Source organism: Ictidomys tridecemlineatus, unplaced genomic scaffold, assembly GCF_052094955.1.
Source record: "Ictidomys tridecemlineatus isolate mIctTri1 unplaced genomic scaffold, mIctTri1.hap1 Scaffold_708, whole genome shotgun sequence".
NCBI classification, from domain to species: Eukaryota; Metazoa; Chordata; class Mammalia; order Rodentia; family Sciuridae; genus Ictidomys; species Ictidomys tridecemlineatus.
In genome coordinates, this window is record NW_027525060.1 from 145,636 (window position 1) to 168,622 (window position 22,987).

The window sequence follows — 22,987 nt, forward strand, 5'->3', positions numbered from 1 at the left end:
GAATGTTATGTTTTGGATGTGATGTGTCCCCCAAAAGCTCATGTATGAGACAATGCAAGAAAGTTCAGGGAAGAAATGAGTGGGTTATAAGAGCCTTAATCTAATCAATGAAACAGTCACCTGGTGGGATTAACTGAGTGGCAAATGAAGGCAGGTAGGGTGTGGCTGGAGGACATGGGGCATTTGAACATGGCTTTGAAGGCATATATTTGTATCTGGCAAATGGAGTCTCTCTCTTTGCTTTCATGTGAGCTGCTTCATTCTGCCACATTCTTCCATCATGTTGTTCTGCCTCACCTGGAGATCTGAGGCATAAAGCTGGCCGTCTATGGATTGAGACCTAATGGTTTCATTTCCTCTAAAACCATGAACCCTCAAATACACTTTTCTTCCTCTACAGTTGTTCTGGTCGGATCTTTTAGTCACATCGGTGAAAAAGGTGACTAAAACAGTTAACATGACCTGAACCACAGTGGTTCTTGGCAAGTCAAGACTCCACCTGGCAAATCCTCTTCTGGTCATTGCAAACTGCTTTCATTCCTGTCTTTATCTACCTTCTCTTTTCTTATGAACTTTTCAGCCCTCTTATTCTTTTTTTTTAATTGGTTGTTCAAAACATTACAAAGCTCATGACATATCATCTTTCATCCATTTGATTCAGGTGAGTTATGAACTCCCATTTTTACCCCAAATACAAATTGCAGAATCACATCAGTTACACATTCACAATTTTTACATAATGCCATATTAGTGACTGTTGTATTCTGCTTCTTTTCCTATCCCCTATTATCCCCCTTCCCCTCCCCTCCCATCTTCCCTCTCTACCTCATCTGCTGTTCAATTCTCTCCCTTGTTTCTGAGCTGTCTGGTTTTACAACCCAAACTCCTTGTTCTGCACATTAAATCTCATATCTTTATCATATTTACTATCTTTACACCATTTTTCATCAAATAAGTATGATAAAGAGACAACAGCAATTTATGCCATGGTGGATCACAAATATCCACCTTTGTCAGCATTGTTATTTCATAAACAAATGAAAAGTTTAAAAAAATAGGAAAACTAGTCATTTTCTATTAGCATTGTAGACTTTAACTTACTGCATCTGGTAGTCAAGATTTTTATTTTCTGTCCTACAATTGAAGGAAAACAGCATTATTATAAAGTGGTTATAAAAATAGAAGAAAAAAATGAGTATTAAAATAGTTTATATATTATATGTGAATAAACAGTCTTTCCTAAAATATTATGACTGCTAAACTTTTGCATAATTCATATTTTAGTTTGGTTTATGAAACTGACTTACAGATAGAATCTAAAGTGCTTTCAATATTTATTTAAAAACAGTATATTAACTAACATAAAATTGTAATTAGAAATAGCATATCTTTAATGGATTTTTGATTTGGAACACAGTTTACCATCCATGATTTAAAGAAAAAAAAAGCTCTTTTCAGAATTAATGGTTTCATTTCCTCTAATTACTGCCATCTCTAATGAAGACATTAATGTGGTAATACTTTTTATGTCTACACAAACAGATCATTTGTGTTTCTGAAGTATATTTCATTTAATTGAAATCACAAATAATTTTCAAATAAGAAGCAAATAGTATCTTTCCTTTCAAACTCATTTAGTGGGGTAGGACACAATGACATCTTCTCTACTCTAATGCCAGAAACTTCAGAGAACCAGAGTGGCAGAATGTGTAAGCTGGTGACATAATGTTGAGCAGTCATCTGTCTAAATTCCAACCAAGGCAGCCATGGAAAATGGTTATATACCTTTGGCTTGAATATCTACAAGGATACAGATCTCTACCTCACAAAGCATCTTGCTCCTTTTACAGATAATTGTGATTAGAGAAGAATTGGTGAGCTTGGGTCTAAATCTGCTAAATAGCTGAACTACATAACAAACCAAAAAGAGCCTGTGGAGACAAGCCAGACGGCTACACAGAATAAGAGAAGCATAGAGGCATCATGGGTTCCCAGATATAGACTACAGATTCCAGTCATATCTTGCAAGATGGCAAGAAAGAGCGAGGCAAGGACCTACTTGAGGGGGAGGTTAACTTGGTATTAGATGCTAAAATAGGAATTTGAAGGAAAAGATGTTCATTCATTAATTTTTTTGAAGTTCATCCATTTTGAGGAATAAAATAGGACTGAGACCTTAGAATAAGTCTAGGACAAATGTAGTAATTTTATAGCAAGAGAAATAATAAAAATGTCTTGCACTTTGAGCCATCTGAATTATTTAGCTCAGGCTCCCTTGATTCACTTTAATAGAGATTGGGCTTGGGTTCTTAGAATCTATGTATCTAAAACTGGGCTGAATCTGTGGGCATGGATCACAGTTAGAATAATAACAACTTTTATTCATACAGTGTGTGTGAGTTTATAAAATACATTATACCATGATTTGGGCATAGTTTGAGTTTTTCCCTCAAAGGTTCATGAGTTGTGAGCTTGGTTCTTAGTGTGATGATATTGTAGTGTGGTAGATGTTTTCAAGGTGGAACTGAGTAGGAGGTCATTGGGGGCCCCCACCTGGAAAGGGTTAAGGTAGTTCTCATGAGACCCTGAGTTAGTTCTCTCAAGAGGATTGTTATAAAAAGAAGAAGACTGGTCCTTCTTTGACCATTGTGGCTTTTGGTCTTACATGTGATTGCTCCCTCATACACGCTACCACTATTATGATGCCATCTGACATAAAGCCTTTACCAGCCCAAGTAGAACTTGAAGCATGCCCTTGAATCTCCAGAACCATGAACTAAAGAACTTATTTTGTTTAAAAGTTATCTAAGCCCAGGTATGTTGTTATAGTATTGGAAAACAGGTTAATACATTTTATATGTATATTCTCATTTTATTTTAACCAGTGAGGCAGGTTACTGGGCAATATCATCCTCAGATTATACATAAATCCCAGGATTAGGTATGAGCAATTCATCTACAGAAAACTCAGACCAGAGCTTTTTGTAATATTCTTTTCTGTGAAATTTTGGCAAGGAACACAAAGAGGGACAGAATGGGCACATCACTAATTTTAGCACAGGTGATCTTAAGAGGCCTGTGAAAATACTTTTGTTCTCTGATGATGAACAGGAGAAAAAGAGACGGAATTATTGGGAACATAATAGGATTTGCACATAGTTTTCTGCTTTTCCCTGATTTGCAGCCATTTTGCATATATATATATCCTAAACTAATTCAAAACCATTTTAATTAAAAACTTGCTTTAGGCATTTATCTAAAGGAGATCTTTTATGTTATGAAAATACATTTGCTTAAGAAAAAAAAAGAATAATTAACTTTGGAATAAAATTATCTAATGTGGGTTACATAATTTTATTTAAAATGTCTGTATAAAATTTAATTAATATAATACTGAAGTAATATGATCACATTGCTAAACTGTGTGATTTATCAGAACTTGGATGTTCTGTTTCACATACATTAGTGCACTAACATTTCTCTTACTTTTTCCAAACTACACTCTCATACTTTCTGAAGGTAATGATGATAGTGTTTTAAGTGCTGGAATCACCAACAAGCACATTTAACTAGTTAAGTAAATAAGTGATAGTAATTTTATTTGGCACAGAGTTCAGGTTTGATTATGCATTGATTTCTGATTCCTTATGCCAAGTATATAGTGTGTAAGGACCATTAGTTACTGCTAATGCTAGAAATTATAATGATAAGTTTAGGGTAATACTATAAACTAAGTTGATATCAGTACTGAAAACCAAATGCTGAATAATGCTAATATTTTTATGATCTTTGAAATCCCACATGTCTGATTGCTGTTTACAGTTCCTTGGAGAATTAGTTTTAGCACCACAAGTAGAAATATTTTAAAAATTCATTTAATTTCTACCAGAAAAATGTGAATTAGAATTAATTGATTTAGAAGTAAATTTAAAAAGTCTTTTGGAACTTTATTGTTAATTCATGATTATTCCAAGTAGCTGGGAGAAAGTTTGTCATGGCTATTTAAGAATTCTTATTTAATTAAATTTACTGTAAACACCATTTTAAAAAGCTAGACTATAATAAACTAGCTTAGTTTTAAAGCTGAATAAAATTAATCTGAGAAAGCAAGTAAAATAATAAAGTGAAGAAATGCTTATGCAATTATGTTACTAATAAGCCCTTGTTTTTATCTGTGTATTTGGGAAATAGAGTAAATTCCTTCCCTCCTCCCCCAAATCTTAAGTCTTAAAGCTTTAGAATATTACCATATGCTCTCAACACTTAAAATTACTGGATATACAGAATCCCAGATGATTCAGAAGTGATTTCACAGTCTTATAGTAACTGGGATTATCGTGATTATAAAAAAAAATCCAGAATTACAAAAGATATAGAAAGTATTGGAAATTCAGTTTTATCTATCTTATAATCACTGTGTCATATCCTCCACAGGTTACTTTTTGAAATAAACTTTATGAAACAGGTTTTAGGTATCAGCTTACTTATCTGGGTTTTGCTTTTTTCATTATAAGTGAATATAGAATTTTGAAACAGTATCAGTGGTATGATCATCCTGGTATGGATCAAGGTAAATAAAACTCTGGTGCATTTTAGTTCAATAAACTGATTAAATAATTTAATATAAGTTGAGTTTCCTTCTAGAAGATTTCTGTGAGCAAATCTGTCCCCAGTCAGAAAGCAAACTTTTTACTTGAAGGGATTTTTCCTTTAAAATCAGATTCTTCTAATAAGTCACATGGTATGGACCTGAACGGAATGCTGTCACTCCATCTGCTCATCAGGATTTGCCCTTGGTACTCCATCAGACTCATGCTCCCTTGACTGCTGAGTGCTGAAGAGGACAGGCACTGTGTCTGCCTGCTTTTCTGCTGCATTGCATACACCTGGCATTATTTGCTGAGTTAATAGTGTACAGTATTGCCTGAATCGTAGATCTGAAACTATAAATTATTTCTACTGCATTTCAAAAACACTAAATGAGGAGTCTGAGGAACAAAGAAAGTCATTTGCCCAGGGTCTTATTGAAAGTGGTAAAATAAATCCAGTTTCAGATTGCATTATTTTGCCCTTATTTGAAGACCACAATAAAGAAATACTTGATTTGAAAAGAAATCACAGAATAAATGCCCTGTGTTCTGCAGACAAAGCTTCCTCTAAAAACCTGGTAGGAACAACTGGGACAATAATTGTCTGAGTGAAGTTTTAGACAAGATATTGCCACTGACTTTAGGACTTAGGAACTCTATTTTGTTTAATAGGGTTTTGGTAAATGAGCATTGAGAGTGGACGGGGTAGACACCTATAATACTGTTTTGAAGATTCTCCTTATTCTGCTAACAATAGAGGCAAGTGAAGGAGTGCAGGGAATTAACTTCTGGGTCTCAAAGAATTGCAAATATTTACTTGTATATGTGCACAATCATAATAAACTTTAAATAAAGGTTAGCATATTTTAGAGGGTGATGGGCTTCTTTATCATTTATTTTTTTTCTTTTATGTACCAAGAAACGTATATTTTTGGTCTTAATCCTTGGTTCTTAATACAGAGCTCCCAAATCCATGAATTCCTGAGTGATACTGGTAGGAGAATGTTTTGTTGTATTTGGCTTTTGTATAGTTCCTAAAACCTCTGAAATTTCTTAAGTAATGGATTGTCTTTTCTTGTTCATAACAAGCCCTTTCATCATTAAGCATAAGCTTTATGAGGTGACGTAGGATGGGATCCCTAGACAGCATCAGCAGGTACAAGACCAAATGATTAGAGGATTGGAATTTCCTGCCTAGGCATGGGAATGAACCAACTGCTAGAACAGAGGAGGGACTGGAGATTAAAATCTACAAAGAGCTTTTTTCCCTCTTGAAACTAGGAATGGAACACAGGGCCACTTAATCACTGAGCCATATACCACCCCAACCTTTTTTTTTTTTTTTTTTTGGAGACAGGGTCTTGTTAAGTTGGCTGGCCTTGAACTTGTGATCTTCCTGTCTTGGTCTTCCAGAGCCACTGGGATTATGGGCATGGTCCACCATGCTCAGTGTATAAAAACTCTTGAATAAGAGATTTGATGAGCTTCCTGCTGAATGAATGCATCCTTATGTCCATAAAGTGAGCTCTCCAACTTCACTGGGAAGAAGCTCCTGAGTTTGGAAAACTTCCAGGCCTCACACTATGTACAGCTTCACCAGGCTTATCATCTGTATCTTTTATAACACACCCATAAACCTAAGAAGAGTGTTCCCTACTAAGTTCTGTGATCAAATTACTGAACAGGAGGGGTTTACTGGAACCCTGATTTATACTTGGTAGGACAGAAGCACAGGTTAGAAGATGGAATTTGCACAACTGAAGCGGGGTTAGTCTTGTGGAACTAAACCCTGACCCTATGGGTTCTAACACGATCACCAGGGAGAGAGTGTGAACAGAATTAAATTATAGAATACCAGTTGGTGTCTATTAGAAAATAGTGCAGTGTGTAGGGTACCTTCCATCTAGTCCTGTGACACATCCAATGTTCTGTGTGGTGAGGATAGGGTAGGAGGAAACTGCTCTTCATAGACCCTCTTATAGCTCTATTCATATCTGTGTAGCTATATAGTAATAATATTTTAGTGCAATTGTCTCATTGATTGAACATTTGGTATATGAAAAGGAATACCCAATTTTGTCTCTTTATGTACTTTAAGAAAACACCATACCTCACATGAGAAAAAAATTAATTATATGACTGAACTTTTTAAACCTAATTTTAATTTCACATGTGGTTACTCTCTTCATATTTACAGATATAGTTCAAAGAAACATGTCCTTTTAATTGCTTAGTATTAGTACACATGAAGATCAATCATAGCCACAGAAACCAAAAATAAAATGTGTCTTAAATTTTGACAACATTTAGAATTCTGGGTAAAATTTAAAATAATTAACTGGACCTGATCTCACATTTTTACATTTTCATATGCAAATATCATTAAATTTCAAGTTATTTACATTAATATTTATATTTTCTAATGGTAAATATTAAGAATATATTTTTAGAATAGACAATATTAAATATATTTTTTCAGGAACAAAATTGTTTCTTGGGCATGCAGAAAAATTTCAGAGGAAATAGCTACAAAGAACTGGAGTGAGTAGCTATGCATGTGATTTTTAAGAACATTTTCAAATTACTTTTAGTTAACTCATTAGTATAGAATTCCTACTTACTTTAAAAAATTTCTTTTTATTTCAAAACCTTCTCAAACCCTTAATATTTCACATCATTGATATCAGAGTGTTTGTCTTGAGATATGAAAGCTAATTTAGATATAATAACACTTGGCACCTATTACTGTAGTTAAATATGGAATGTTTGTGTAACTAATTTAGATATTCCTATTGATACTGATCACTTCTTTTCAGCTGCTAACTTCTTAAAACCAAGTATTTTAGAGCATTACTGACCCAGTGGAAGAAATAGATCTTCCTTTGACAGTTACATTTTTTTTCTTTACTTTCAGTTTCTGTTTAATGAAAGGAATCTTTATTTGTCTATGGGTGTGGTACAAATAGAACAATGCAACATTCAGAATTTATAAATGTAGTTTCATGTCCCATCTTGCTTCACATTTGACTGCATTTTGAAGTGCAATTTAAAATATTTTTCTCTTGCTGCAAAGCATTATGTTAGTGTGCAAAAGAGGCATATTAGGTGGTCTGGGTGCCTTTCTACTGCCACATTCTCTTTTTCTCTAAAGGTCTTTCCCTGAACTTCATTCTGTTATTAAAGGCTGGTTAGCTATTGTTGAAATGAAGAGACTAATTTTGATTCTCTCGGTGGAAACAGGAGATTAGTACCCACTAGTTCACTTAAAGAACACCACACTGAAGTTTTCTCCTTAACATACCTAGGTTCTCTAACTAGTTTTGTCACTGATTTTTCCTTGCCAGTAAAACGTTCAGCTTGACTTGTTTGGATCAAAGCTAACATGTCAAGCATCCTCTGAAGTACTTTAAATGTCTTATTTCATTTAATATTTGCACCAATACTATGAGGAAAATGGCACTATTACAGATACGAAAACAGAACTAGAGAGGTAAGTCACCTGCCCAAGGCACCACCGAGGTCTTCAGAAGAGGCTGATACTAAGGCAGTGCTTGTCTGTTCAGCCTTTACTCATGTTGTGCTACAAACAGTCTGCTAGTTTGCTTAAAGCAGTTTAGATGATTCCTAAGATCTCAGCATCATTTTTCTCTGAATAGTAATGCTATTGTATTTACTGGCTAATTCTGGATTACTTCTGATCTATACGGATTTGAACTATACAGATGATACAAAATTATTATCACATATTTCAATACATAGGAGTAGTTTTTCCCCACTCACTTTGGGAAGTCTATGATTATCAACTAAGAATGCTGAGACCACAGCAGGCCTATAAGAGATTTATTGAACTAGCTCAGGAACACTGGGGCACTAGTTTCTCAGTTGGTCTATGGGCAGTTTTCCCTACAGAAAACAATGTATATGAACTATTTATATCTTAACGTGTTCTCTACATTGTGTGGTAAGACTTCCCCATTAAAGATGAGGCAGTCTAAGGAGGTGATGTCCTGGTTTGATGGAAGTCAATTGGTGTGTCATAGACAAAGCCAAGGCGAGTGCTTCCCCTTGACAATAGTGGAAATCTGCCCCCGAGAGGCATTTGCTTTCTGAGATTTGCAGGGCTCAGAGATGTACAATTTGAAAATGCTATTTCACTTGTTATCAGTTTGACATATCAAATTCTACAAAAATTGGGGGTACATTTCTAATGCGATTTAACAAGTCAATTGTCAAACTGAGGTCTACAAACTTCAAGTATAAAACTGTGCAAGGAAAATGACTGTGGAAGGTTGACATTCAATTAGAATGTCATTCAGAGATGTTATCTCATTAGGTGTGAAGGGCAGGTCAGTTGTGCTTCAGATTTCCTAGGGTGGTTTGTAAAACATCAGGATTGTTCAGGATATTGTTAGGTGAGAAAATGCATTAAATATATGAACTCATGTCCAATTGATATCTACACTCCATGTTCGTCTCAGTTGATTCCTTGTTCAAAATAGCAAATTATGGAATCAACCAGAGTGCCCGTTAGTTGGATGAACAGATGAAGGAAATATGGTACTTACAACCAACAGAATAACATTGAAGTATTTAACCTTAGAAAAATAAAATCCTGTCACTTATGACAACATGGATCAATCTGGAGAACAATATACCAAGCCTAATAATCCAGGAACAGAAAGATATGCATGTTTTTTCTTATACTTGGAATCTAAAACAATCTAATTCAGAAACTGAGAGCAGAACTGTGATTACCAGCAGCTGGGAGGTGAGGGAGAATGAGATGTTGTCAACGGATACAGTGATTCAGTTAGAAAAGAATATATTTTTTGAGATCTTTTGTATAGCATGGTGCACTCTAGTTAATAAAGTGTATTACATATTTCAAAAATTGCTAAGAGAGTAAATCTCAAATGTTCTCACCACAAAAATCGATATTTTATGTGATGGGTATGCTAAGTTGCTTGATTTGACTATAGATATGAATACATATGTAATTATATATAATATGTAAATATTTAATTATATATTATATCTTTGTACCTTACTAATATACACAATTATAATTTGTCAATATACAATACAATAAAGTAAAAACCATTTACTTTCATAATAAGAGAATCATCTTTCTCAGGGCTTTCATTATATCTTAATGCATTAATGAGAAATTTTATGTTTGTGCTATTCTTAATGTTTTTTAATACTGTCCTTTTTTTTTTCTTAAATGAGGTAAGAGGATAAGCAGAAACACAGGGTTTTTGGTCATGTAAAACTACTAACCAAAATATTTTAAAAGTTTTGTTTTTCTTATTATACTGGAGTTTAAATTTTCATTATTTTTCATGCTGTGACTAGAACCCAGGAATTTTCACATGCTAAGCAAGCACTCTACTATTTGGCTATATCCCCAGACTTCATTATATTTATTTTATATATATCTGCTACCTATGAAAAGATACTTAGTTTTTCGTTTATCAGAATGAAGTCAAATTTAGTGTGTAAGGTATATTTAAGAAAAAAATTCAGTAAGCCAATTTAATTAAAAACATTAAGTAAAAAAACCAATACCAATGGAGTATAGAAATGACAAAAATCATAAGGATACTATATAAATTAAAATGAATAAAATTAGTGAAACACTAATATTGTGGTAATTTCTAAGGTCATTAGAATCTTATAAACCCTTGTGGAATCTTGATTCTTCTTTCTATTAGCAGTATGACTTTCAAGAAGTTCCTTAACCATTCTAAAGTAAGTTATTTATAAAATACCTACCCCCTAAAGTTACATTAGGCATAAATGAGATGGAATATATAAAAACAACAAGCAAACAAGCAAACAAACAAAAACTTCCAACATTGTCCCTGGGAGGTAATGAAAATGCTCCCCCCCCCAATTTTTTCCCCTTTTCTTCTTAATTTGAAATGAAATTAAAATTTTCTCTTTTTCTTTCTGTGAGCATCATATCTATTTTCTGAGATTTCCACCTTTTAAAAGATAAAATAATTTAAAAAGCCAGTTTTTTTTTAAATAAACTAGGGCTTAAAATGATTCCTCAATTTGTTCAATTCCCACAATTTTAAATGACTGGAGTTGATATTACTTCCAGTAGACCACAGGCTAGGAAGGTTTATTTTTAGGAAATGATGCTTAACATTATTAAAATACATTCCTAAGAATGTGGCAAGACAGAAAATATCAAACATGCAGAAGGTATCTAGAATACTTGTAAGGTTCCAGTTAATAAGAATTTTTATTAGGTTTCAAAAGGCCTGAACTTTCATCTCAGGATGCCCTGAAGCTTATGGTTTTTCCATATCCAAAGCTATAATAAGGACAAGACACATTCACAGGGAAGGTCCTTGGGCAGAGGCAGGCTGGCAACGCAGTCTGACTTGGGCCCTGTGAGAGCTCTGAGTTGCCTAGCTAGGAACACCTGGACTTCCCTGGTGATGAAAGCACACCTGTCCAGGTGGGCAAACTGAAGGCAACTCAAACACTGCCTGAACACAAACTGTGTGCCATCTCATGAAAGTGCACTGTTTAGGAATTCTTTCCAGAATATGAAGAAGAATTAAAAAGGTCAGCAACATTTAGATGACCTGTTTTCTCCTGTGATCTTGTCTGTTGAACCATGAATGAAATTGGAGGGAAAAAAGCACCATGCTTGCCTTTCTTTCAACACTTCTTTCCTTTTTTCTTTCTTTTCTGATTTATCATAACGCTTTCATACCTGTTCCTATTTCTTCTGTCACAGATGATTAGATTCAATGGAGTTTGAGCAGGTATGACCTTAATTTCCATCAGAAATACTGATGTTAATAACTTTTTTAGTTTGTTAAAGTACAAATTTCTTGCCCTGATATTTATGAAATGAGCTAACTAAACATTCCACTGTTTTTATAGATGTAAACTTATAAAATGGAGGAAGTGTTGTTATCATCAAGATATGTAAAAAGAAGATGATCATAACTTAAAAATTACTATTCATAAAATATTTGTGCCAGAAAATTCAAGGAATATTTCACTGCATCAAGGATTCAACTTTCATTATTTAATAGAATAAAGGGAATTATTTTTATGTATATCTTTGAATATTAAGATAATTGGAGAAGTTGGAACCTTCCACACTACGTGTTTGAATGCAAAATGGTAAAAATACTGTGGGTAACAATATGCAGGTTTGTCAAAAAATTAAAACTAGAGGTAGCATGTGATTCATCAATCTTACTTTCATGTATTCATTAAGAAGAACTGACATTAGGATCTTAAAGAGATATTGCACTCCAATTTTCATTACAGCCTAATACACAATGGCCAAAGATGTGAATAAGATCTAAAGTCCTGCCAAGACATGAATGAATAGAAATAAAAATGAAATGTATTCAGTGGAATACTATTCGGTCTTCAAATGAAGGGAATTCTGTCATATGAGACAACATAGATGAGACATAAGGATTTTATGCTAAGTGAAATAAGCCAGTTACAGAAAGACAAATCTTACATGACTCCACTCATATGAAGTATTTACAATAGTCAAATTCATAGAATCAAAAAATAAAGTTGTTTCCAAGGACAAGGGAGAGAGGAAAATGAAGGAACTGCTAATCAATAAGCATAAAGTGTCAGTTAAACAAAGTGAGCAACTTCTAGAGATCCACTGTATAGCACTGTATAGCCAACTGTATGGTTTGAATAGTTTAGAGGACAGGTCACATGTTGAGTGTCCTTCCCTTCAGGGTCTAGCATCTAACTAACACACAATTCTCCATTTAAAAAGAGTAAACACTTAAAAATCACAAGAATGTGAATACAACATGCATATAACATGCCACAGTGGACAAAAAGCAGCATGAGAAACTAGAAAGACAATGTAGAAAAAGTGCAGTTAAAATTTTATGACTCTAAATGATATTTGTGTATGGTAATAGTGCTATTTTAAAAAATGTCTTTAACCAATCCAATTTGTAGAGTCTTTAGATTTTCCCACAAACTAGATGTAATAATCCTGTAAATGTCAAATGAAGCAAATTTGCAATTAGTAGGAAATCAGAGGATTATAACTTTCTCATGAGTGACTGATAGAGAAATGGAAACATTTTCAAAAACAAGTAATAAGTTTTGCTAAGAATACTCACATAATTATGGGTTGGCATATTTTAGAATTATTCTTTTATAAAAATAATTACTTTTGATACATGAGCTTTACATTATTTGCTCAAATTATATTTTACTTCTTATGAACATTGCACATATACTACCATTTATTTGAAAGTCACATATTATTTTAACACTGATTCCTTTAAAGGTAGAAATTTAGAAAGCACTGGTAAATTAATATTAGATAACAAAATTTACCTTGTGATTATATTTGGGTCTACCCTTGCTAGGCCTTCTACTTAAAATGTCTATCATGCCATCTATTTACTGCAGTGAATTCCAAAGAGACCTTTTAATTAGTAAGTCTGAATTTAAATAAGAATAAAGCCTAACAATGAACAGTCAAGTTAAAATGAATTTAATACTCCAGTCATTGTATTAGTTTTATAGAATATGTTTACGTTGGAGAATATGTTTCAGAATGTGAGTCTGTAGTACATTTTTGAAGGTGAGTTTCCACTTGAGAATAAAGCTGCATGCCTGAATACCCCTCCCCACCAAAATAAGAGCCTTTTTACTATTCACTCCCCTTTTCTCATCACTCAGAATGGTGCCTGAGCATAGTGATCATTTGATAACTATTTGCTGGCTGGCTAAATAAAAATGGCATTAAAGGATAGCTAGGATAATTTTTATTGTTGCATAAAACTCTTAACATCACTAAGACCATGTTTCCAGTCTCTTTTGCCCCTTGAGATTTAGGAATAATTATAAGGAGAGAGTAAGTCTTATTTGCTTTTCAGAATCTTGGAAGAGTTTATTGATCTAATGTTGCTTGGCTAGACAGCATACAATTATATTACAGGTTTTGCCCATCTGACACAAAAATTGGGATTCTGGGCTAACCATTCATGGGCTATTTAGAAACCCTATGATAATCACAATGGTATCTTTCTTGTCTTAATGGAAATGGCAATTACCTTCTAGGAAGCCAGAAGATGATACTTCTGGGTGACAATACTGCCCCACAGAATTCCCTGTTAACATGTGTATGTGTTTGAGCACTTGGTTAGGAATTCTTCCCATAAGTGACCTAAAGTGTCTGTCTCCAGCCAGGTTGATGTAAAGGCACCAAGGTAAGGGATAGGGCTGGAGGTGAAGTGGAATCCAAAAAAAAAACAAAAAACAAACAAACAAACAAAAAACCAAAATACAAAAAATCCATAAAGTATTGGGCTACGGTTGTGGCTCAGTGGTAGAGCACTTGCCTAGCATGTGTGAAGCACAGGGTTCAATTCTCACTACAACATCACAAAATAAATAAATAAAATAAAGTCATTGTGCCCAGCTATAACTAAAAATGTTTTTTAAAATTCCATAATGTATCAAGTCAGATGAAGTAAATACAGGCAATTTCTCTTCCTAAATACATTAATTCTGTATCATCTTTTATTTCTTGGCCTCTTCCATTTCTTCTTAGTATCCCCATAGAAATGAAAACCACTTCCTGTAAATTGAAACTACTGTGACTTTTATCTGAGATGGTTTCTTGAATGGTTTTATGTCAGCCTGTATTCTCCAAAGAGTACCCTGATTCCAGAGACAAGATTGCTAATAAAATATGACAGGATTTTAAGACAAGGAAAGTTATAAGGAATCTGTATAAACATAGTAACTAAACCATTTAAATTTCTTTTAAAGTTATTAAAAGTTTCTCCAATTGGTACTTCTACTTAATTTTGTTAATTAAGGGAGAGATCGTTTACCATACAAAATCCCATATGAGAAATTTTTATAGACCTGGTTTATTGGATTCTTTTAATAACCCACAGAAACTTCCTTTGACAGATGTGGAGACCCTAGAGACTCAGTGATTTGCCTAAGGTCTGATAGTTGTTAAAAGGCATGTGCACTTGAATTTAAAGCCCAAATAATTCTTTGATCTGCAATGACAGACTTAAATCTGCACTTTGTAAGGGTGGGTGGAAAAATTTTTCTCCATTTATAGAAGGCAGAGAGGTTGATTTCCTCTTAGCCCTTAATCTATTTACAGGCCTATGTTTCTGTATCCTTCCTATCACTTTGACATAGAGATAAATCCTATTAGGGATTAGGCCAAGTGGATACAATGTAGACTTATCTCCAAGATTGTAAACCAAATAACCTCTGGATATGTGATAATGTTTCCTTCTGTTCTGGGAAATGGCTACTGCATTTTCACCCTTCCCCATAGGACTTAGATAAGACTCAGATCTTGTTTACCTATGACAAGACCAGACCCAGACCCCCAGATTCCCATTCTTCCTTTCAAAAATGATTAAGTGAATTGTTTTGCTCTGTTGATCAATGAGAATTAAATGCTTATTAATCAAGCTTTGGTTCAGTTCACTTTTTTCCCCAGGATCCTGAAATTTACTTCAGTCTTAGCCTGAGGTCCTACCTACTCCCTACTTAGAACCCTTCTAGAAAATAAGGTTGGCTTCAGAGTAAAGCATTCTCTATTCAATTATGCACTTTCATCAACCTCCACATACCAGGTTCTTGTTTACATTTTGCATCAAAGAAAACCTTTTTTGCCTATCTCTCTAGAGAGGCTTGCTGATCTTATGTTTAACGCGTTCCCCCTATTTCAATAGTCCTTTTCCCTCTTGCAATAATCATTTTGAATAAAGTTTCTCCTTACTAAATCTAGATTTTGTTTTAATTTAATAAATGTAAAAGCAAAGCTCTGGAATTTGCTCTGAGGTATTTCAGGAAACTCTCATGAGGTATATAGCTTTTTGTCTCTTTGGAAGAGAAAATTAACCCTTCTTTTGCTTTGCTGTATAAAAGGTGAGATTTTTTGTCCTCAGGATCTAGAAGGTCTTAGTGGTCCCTTCAGAATGGCAAAAGTTTTATAGATGACTTTCTTCCAGACTTTAGGCCCATGTCCTCCCTTTCTTAGGGTATATATTTTAGGGAAATTTTAGTTGTATATTTTTTCTCTTCCCCTTTGAGATGTGAATCTTCTCCCAGCTTATTTCCAGCTTTACAAACCCAGTAATGTCTGTCTTAAGGACCTGGGAGACATTCCTATAAAATGTAATCATAGAGAAGAAAGAATCTTTACTTCCAGTCTCTGCAGGAGGGCAGGAGCCTAACTCTAAGGAGCACGAAACAATAAATGAAGATGGCTTAATCATATTGATCAACCTCCTCATAACTTCTTTAGGTACTTTTCCACTAGCCCTTGCTTAAAACCTCTCTTAGTCTTGTGCATCAGGGAAGTTGAGTTCACTTTCTCTCCCCTATTGGTAGCTTTTGACTTTTGCTGAAATAGTCTTGAATAAAGTCTTCCTTGCCTAACTTGGTGCAATTTTTATTTGAAATGAGCATCATGATCACTTTGGTACCAACTCATATCCTTGTAAATCTGTTAATGCTTACTCAGTTAAAATTATTTTTTTCTCTATATTTTTAAAGAGAAAAATTTTTGCTGGCAGATCATTTTATTTCTGACTTTCATAACTAGCTTTTTAAAATCTGGAGTACTTTAGGTTGCTTCTTGTATCTTATAGCATTTCTGGAAAAGTAGCTTTCCCTCCATGTTTGGCATATTTAAAGCATATTTTTGGATGGCTTCTCATTCCCAAGGGATGTCAGAACCTTTCTGTGTTTCTCTGCTGCTGCTAGGAAACTCAGGGACAGTGAACATATTTCATTTTGTTTGGGTCTATACTCTAGATTATTATGTTGCCTTTTAACATCATTAGAGGCAGTTTGGAAATTGCCTGTCTCCCACAATTCTTATTCTTAACATCTCAGAAACTCTTTGCTCTAAAGTCTATTTTCTAATAACCACATTAGAAAACTATAGTGCTCCTAGCTGCAGTTAATATCAAAGCATCTGTCTTCCTTATCTGGGCACACTTGAGTTTTGAATCTTTTCAAATTTATTTTCTCCTATATTTCTGACTATCTGCATTTTGAGTACATTTTAGCTTTAAAATTTGCAGATCGGGAGTGAGAGAGAGGCTTGTTTTCTCATTTGCTTTATAACTCAGCGTTTTAGTTTTGCTAACTAAATTCAGGTTACTTCTGATTTGCATTTTGATCACTCGTGGGAAGTGATAATACCAATGCACTGAAAACCAACACAGCAGAGTCCAGACTCCCGGGTTGCTTTGATGTGTTGGTGCTAAGCCTCCTTCTATTGTTCTTCCTTGGTGCACTGAAGACGAAGGCTGTTGCATGAATGACCTTGTGAATAAGTTATAATGAAAACGGTTTGCTTCTGTGGTTTAAGTAATAATCCTCTAAATCACAGGGGGAATGCATAGAAGAAGAATATTTAGAACACAATCTGATCATAACGGACAATAAAATATGCTTAAAAGTTCTCACAAGGCATCTGAGGTAATCTGAGGACGTTTCCCTTTCTCCTTCTTTAGCAAATATTTATTAACATTAACATATGCTAAGCACCACACTAAGGAAAAACACACAATAAAATAAGCCCTGAGAAATTTACAAATCAGTGAGCCAGAAAGTGGTAAAGTCTTTAATTACAATAGAGCAAGTAAAGATTGATAAGGTATATACAGATCAGAGCTAATGATAGAGGAAACCCAGGTAAATGTATGTATCCTTGTTTTGGGGGGCAGAAGAGGTAAATTGTGACATGAAAAGTTGGTCTTGAAAAAAAAAAGATGTGTTCACCAGACAGACACAACATCCCAGAGTGGCATGTAAGCATCCATGTGCACACATGTGTGTATGTGTGTATAAGTGCTGCTATAATAAAAAGGCCTCATCTGCTTGCCCTCTGTAGAATAGGGAGATTGCCAAATCCTCTTTCCCTAGATCTCACAGGCTGAAAGCAAGTATTGGCATATCAGATATTAAGAAAATAGGGTCAGTACTTAGGGATGTGAAGTGAAACAGAGGCTGACTTTAGCCTTTCCAAAAGTGCCCTGGTGACCCAAAGATGCAGAGCTTAATCCATGACAGGAGAGAGAGAACTATTTGCTTTGACTGCACTCTGGGGATTCTGTCTGAATTGCATGGGACACCTGAATGTCTTCATGTCTACCTCAAGCTGTCATGCAGGTGCATTGGTAGAAGCCAACACACATCTAATAGCAGCAAAGTCCTTGATGTATGTGATCCTCCTAACAACCGTGGGTGGTAGGTCCTATCATTACCTCCATTTACAAATGAGGAAATGGAGGTGCAGAAAGGCCGAGCATCATGTGTCAAGTCCCCCGTTAGTGGTGGAGGAGATACCAGCACCTCCAGATCCAGTTTGTGTTTTGAACCACAACTTTAGATTCTCTCTTTCTGCAATTTCCTTTCCTGCTGGCACACATTGAGAGGCCAGAGCCAGGTGCCCCACAGTTCAAGTTGCTATGCCTATGGTAGGAAACCTCCCATCCCAGGGAACCTGCTGCCTTGCAAGAGGAACACAGCATCCGTGCAACTTGCATGTGTCTGCTTCACAAATCCTTCAGTGCACATCCATAGCAATGCTGGTGATTGGAAAATGTGGTCCCAAGACCTGAAGGACCAGAGGAAGGAATGCATCTGTCCTGCTAAAGCTGACAGGGAATTGATGCTGGTATCAAGAGACTAGAAATCAAATCCCAGTTCTGCCTGACAGTGTGACCTGGACAGGCTTTTGCCCTCTGTGCCTTGGCTGCATTTCTGAAAAAAAAGGGGGGGGATATTAGCTTTGACCCTCAAGGATTTTATGAGGTTAAAGTAATGACTTTAGACCACAAAAGGCTTCAGACTTTAAGCTTTATTTAAATGGATGAGACCACTGCTGTGATTCCCAGAGTAGAGGAAACCAGAGGAGTGGGTGGTGGAGGAGAGCTCTCTGGCCTTCTTCCCTGCTTTGTATCAGCAGAGACGGACACTTCTAAATCTTTAGATTTCTGCTCCTGTGCCACACAAGTAGTGGGGCTCTCTCACCCATGCATTTAAACTAGCATCACCCCACCCTGGCACCTCTGCCACCCCCTCGTCCCCTCACTTCATTTATCATCATTTGACCTCATTTGGGTTGTTTGAGATGATTACATAAAATAATGTTTAACACACCTAAAAATATTAGGAGCTCAGCGCACATCATTTCCTAGGTAGTCAGAAATATTTTTTCATGCAGTCTAAAAATGCTCAACTGGTAGAGTTGAATGAGTATCTGTCTCGACCCCAGCTACACAGGGCAGAAGAGGGGCCAGTTACCCCTTCTCCCTGTCTGCCTGGCTTCCAGACTGCCAGGGCTCTCCCATCTCACATATCTGACATTGTTATTTGATTTAGTTTCTAGAATTCAGCCCTCCCAGAAGTTTAAGAAAGCAATGGATTGCTTTGGCTACCTTTCTGGTCTTTTAATTAGGAGCAATTTGCTTCATTTCAGAACTTACGATGAGGAAGAAGGAACATGATATTGGGAACTGCTGGGTGCTGAGGTCAGGACTCGGTTCTACCACTTACTTTCTGTAAATGTTATTATTGTCATTATTTAAAAATGTAACAGCCACGGGATTTGGAGGTCCTGATTCATGTACAGGACAAGCATTGTGCAGGGAAATCTGTATACATAATTTCATATTTTTTTCCTTAAAATGACCCAAGTGGCAAACATTATACTCTTTTTGAAGATGAGGAAACTCAAGTTTGGGCAGTGAATGAGTTGGAATGACTATAGTTCCACCAAATCCCATAGATGCTGTTTTCTGTAATCTACTTACTATTCTTTTTGAGCCTTATTTTATTCATTTGCAAAATGGGACCTGTTTGGGTTTTCTTACACAGTTTGTATAAGGATGAAGAAAGATTTCATTGCAGCGGGATATTGGGTATTCAGTAGGGGCTTGACTTATGCAGAATCTCCTTCCCTTCCCTTATACCTGAAGGATCATCAAGAGCATGGTGCTCTCGCTATGTCTTCTGTTGGTGTGTAGAGATCACGAAAAGATGAAGAATTTGCACAATAAGTGAAGCCCAATTTTGTTTCCTCTTCAACAAAAATTCTCAGCAGCAGTTCATCTGGGATGGGTCAGGGATGAACAGGAGGACCTGTGGCTCTCTGCTTAGCTACCTGGCTCTGAACCTTAATCATAATTGCTCCTGACCTAGAAGAAATGAAGCAACAGGACGGATACACCCTCCCTCTTCCTAGTAATCATCGAGGTCTTCATGGTTCAGCAATGAGAGGTCAGAATGGTGGGATAAGACTGAGAGGCTGGGGCAACATTTTTTTTAAAGCCACAGTTTATGACGTCTTCACATCTTTCGGAATCCTAAAGTCAAGCCATCTTGTTTGGTACCATCAGTTGGCTTGGGTTTGCAGTCCAGAGCTCCCGGATGAAAAATGCTTGCAAGTTAAGTCTGCATGAAATAAAATAGCCTGAAGAAAAATTAGACTGAAAGGTCTAGGGGATGCTAAGCCATCCATAGGATGAGTTTTTCTTTATCAAAAAGAAGATCTCCAGGGTCTTAAAAAACAGCCTCAGGCAATGTATTGATTGGCTCCCCTCCTCTCTCCATCCTTCCATGGGGTCACCTGTACCCTGTACACTGGGGTCATTTGTAGCTGGTTCTACCTCCAGCACAGTGTTCAGTAAAATACCAGACAGCCCCAGCACCTGGGAGAAGCCCGTCTTCTTTACATTTCTCAGTTGGGCATTGCTCAGAAGTTGGGTATATATGAAGTCCAGGGCACTATGTCCACCACATCTGGCATGTGGTTTCACTGCTGCCACCAAGACACCAACCAGAACAACTGTAGATAGAGGAGGAAAGTTTATTTGAGGGCTCATGGTTTCAGAGGTCTTAGTCCATAGAAGGCAGCCTTCCTTTCTTGGGGCTGGAGGTGAGGCTGAACATCATGGCAGGAGAGTACAGTGGAGGGAAGCAGCTCACATGAGGATCAGAAAACAGAGAGAGAGAACTCCACTTGCCAGATACAAATATACACCCTCAAAGCCACAACCCCAACTCCTAACTCTTCCAGCCACACCCTACCACTTAAGTTACCATTCAGTTAATCCCATTAGAAAATTAATTCACTGATTAGGTTAAGGCTATAACACAATAATTTCTCCTCCAAAACTTTTTGAATTGTCTCACATGTGAGCTTTATGTGGACACCTCATATCCATACCATAACAGCATGAGAGTCTCCAGTTCCATCCATTTACTGGCAAATGCCATAATTCCATTCTTCTTTAAGGCTGAGTAATATTCCACTGTGTATATGTACCACATTTTCTTTATCCATTCATCTGTTGAAGGGCACCTAGCGTGGTCCCATAGCTTAGCTATTGCATTAAGTTTTTTGTCTGTTGACCATTTTCCCAATGTTTAAGTGTCCCCAGAATTCTTTTACTCTCCACCTGACCCATCCCATACAGCCACAGTTATCTGCCTGGAAACTGCTGCATCATTTCATGAGAGTTTTCAAGTTGTCCTTGTAGGACCTGAGAAATTGGCAGCAAAATAAAAATAACAATAGTACCAATATGAAAGGGGTAAAAGGGGTCCATAAAATAAGGCATGGAGTACTCTTTATGGGATGCCTCCTACACTGTGAACCTTCTGAGAATGTCAGCTGATGGTAATAACAATGATCATGATGTCCAGTCTGACCCGGAGGATGTAAAGAAGACAAGATTTGGGAGAAATCAAGGAAGGCCTCATGGAGGAGGCAGCACTTGAACAAAGTCCTGTAGAGTTTGACAGTCTTGTATGCAAGCCCAGAAAAGAGGAGACATTCAGGATGGTGGAATGATGTGATGAGGGGATCTGGGAAAGACTGAGCCAGTCATTTGATTTTGACTAAAGCACAAAGAAGATACAAAAGGCCAAGGAGGTACAGGCTGCCTAGAGGAAGAGCCCAAGGCCCAGGAGAAAGGGCTGGAGCATTTTCTGTGAGTAACAAGAAGCTCCAGCAGGCAGGGAACAGATTTATTTCAAAGTTCCTACTGTCTGATCCAGCTGTTCCTTACCAGCAGTGATGTGGTATGGTCATGTAGTGTCAGGGCTGACAGGCATGAGAATCGGCCGGTGCAACTGCTTTCCTAATGATGGGGAAACTGAGGCTCAGAGGGGATGAGTAGTGTTTAGGAAAAGCTCAAGGACCATGCAGTACCAGGGAGATGGAGAATAGTCCTCCACTGGGGGTGAAGTCTGTGTCCCCTGTGTACCTTTCATTTTAAGGCTTCTATGATCCCCACCCACTACTCACAGAGATAGCCACCCACAGGGCAGGAGCGTGGGTCCTGGTATCTCATCTTCAGGAGATTAGTCACCCACGGTTCCCTGTGCAACCCAGCACCTTCCTGAACCTGGCTTATTATGAAAATCACCTGCAAAAGGATGGAAATTTGCGTATGAGTGACTCCCACCCTTAGAGATGGGGACTCGGTAGGTCCCAGCTGAGTCCTATTTCAAAGGCTCAGTGCTCCAAGGAGGTGTTTGCATCTCCCTCACCTGCTGCCAGGGCCCCTTCCCACAGTACCTGCACTTACCTTGTAACATCTCTGTCCCCTGCTTCAGGAGACCATGTCTGCACCATTTTCAAAACACCCTCTGTGCATCCCCAGCATCTGGAGCAATGCATATTTTTTTTCCATAACAGATATGAAATGAATAAATATTTGCTGAATCAAAATGATTGAAGAAATGAAATAAATGTTGTTCCAAGCAATGAAGAATGTCAACCGTCGTAGCTACTACTTTTAGTATTTGCTCCGAGCCAGGAATTGCTGAGTATTTTGTATCTGTCTGTCATTTAATTGTATCCCTGATGAGGCAGATAGTATTTTCTTCATTTTATAGACATTGGAACTGAACTCAGAGAGATTAAATGAATTGTCCAAATCAAACAATTTTAAGTTATAAAAAAATCCATTTTTTTCCTTATTAATTTGTATTCCCCTCTCCTGTGATGCTTGAGATGGAATCCAGGACCTCAGGCATGCTAGGTAAGCCCATTACCACAGAGCTACACCCCAACCCATTCAGGACATATATATATATATAACATTTTTTTAAAGGGTGAATGAATGCATCCTATGACATCCCCAGGGTTAAGGCTGGCCCTGGCAGTCCTGCAAGAGCAATGTTGCTCTCTTCTGCCCTCTGCTGGTCGAGGTGGTGTCATGGGAAGAGCACAGAGCAAGCCTGGCTTCCTAGGAAAGGTCTGAGCCCGGAGGAATCTGTGACTGTGGGGGACCCACTTCATCTCTCTGGGCCTGTCTCTTTGTCTTTCCAATAAGAAGGACCACCTCAATCCTGAAAACTGCTCAGGG

General features: G+C 36.7%; 1 long non-coding RNA gene across 1 annotated transcript in view; it reads right to left on the reverse strand.

Moving 5' to 3' along the window:
- Window positions 1-22,043, reverse strand: part of LOC144374470 (uncharacterized) — a 31,641-nt gene extending 9,598 nt beyond the window's left edge. The window contains exon 1 of the long non-coding RNA XR_013433855.1: window positions 21,922-22,043. This is a non-coding gene — a long non-coding RNA (uncharacterized LOC144374470). The remainder of the gene's footprint in view (window positions 1-21,921) is intronic.
- Window positions 22,044-22,987: the final 944 nt, after the last annotated feature.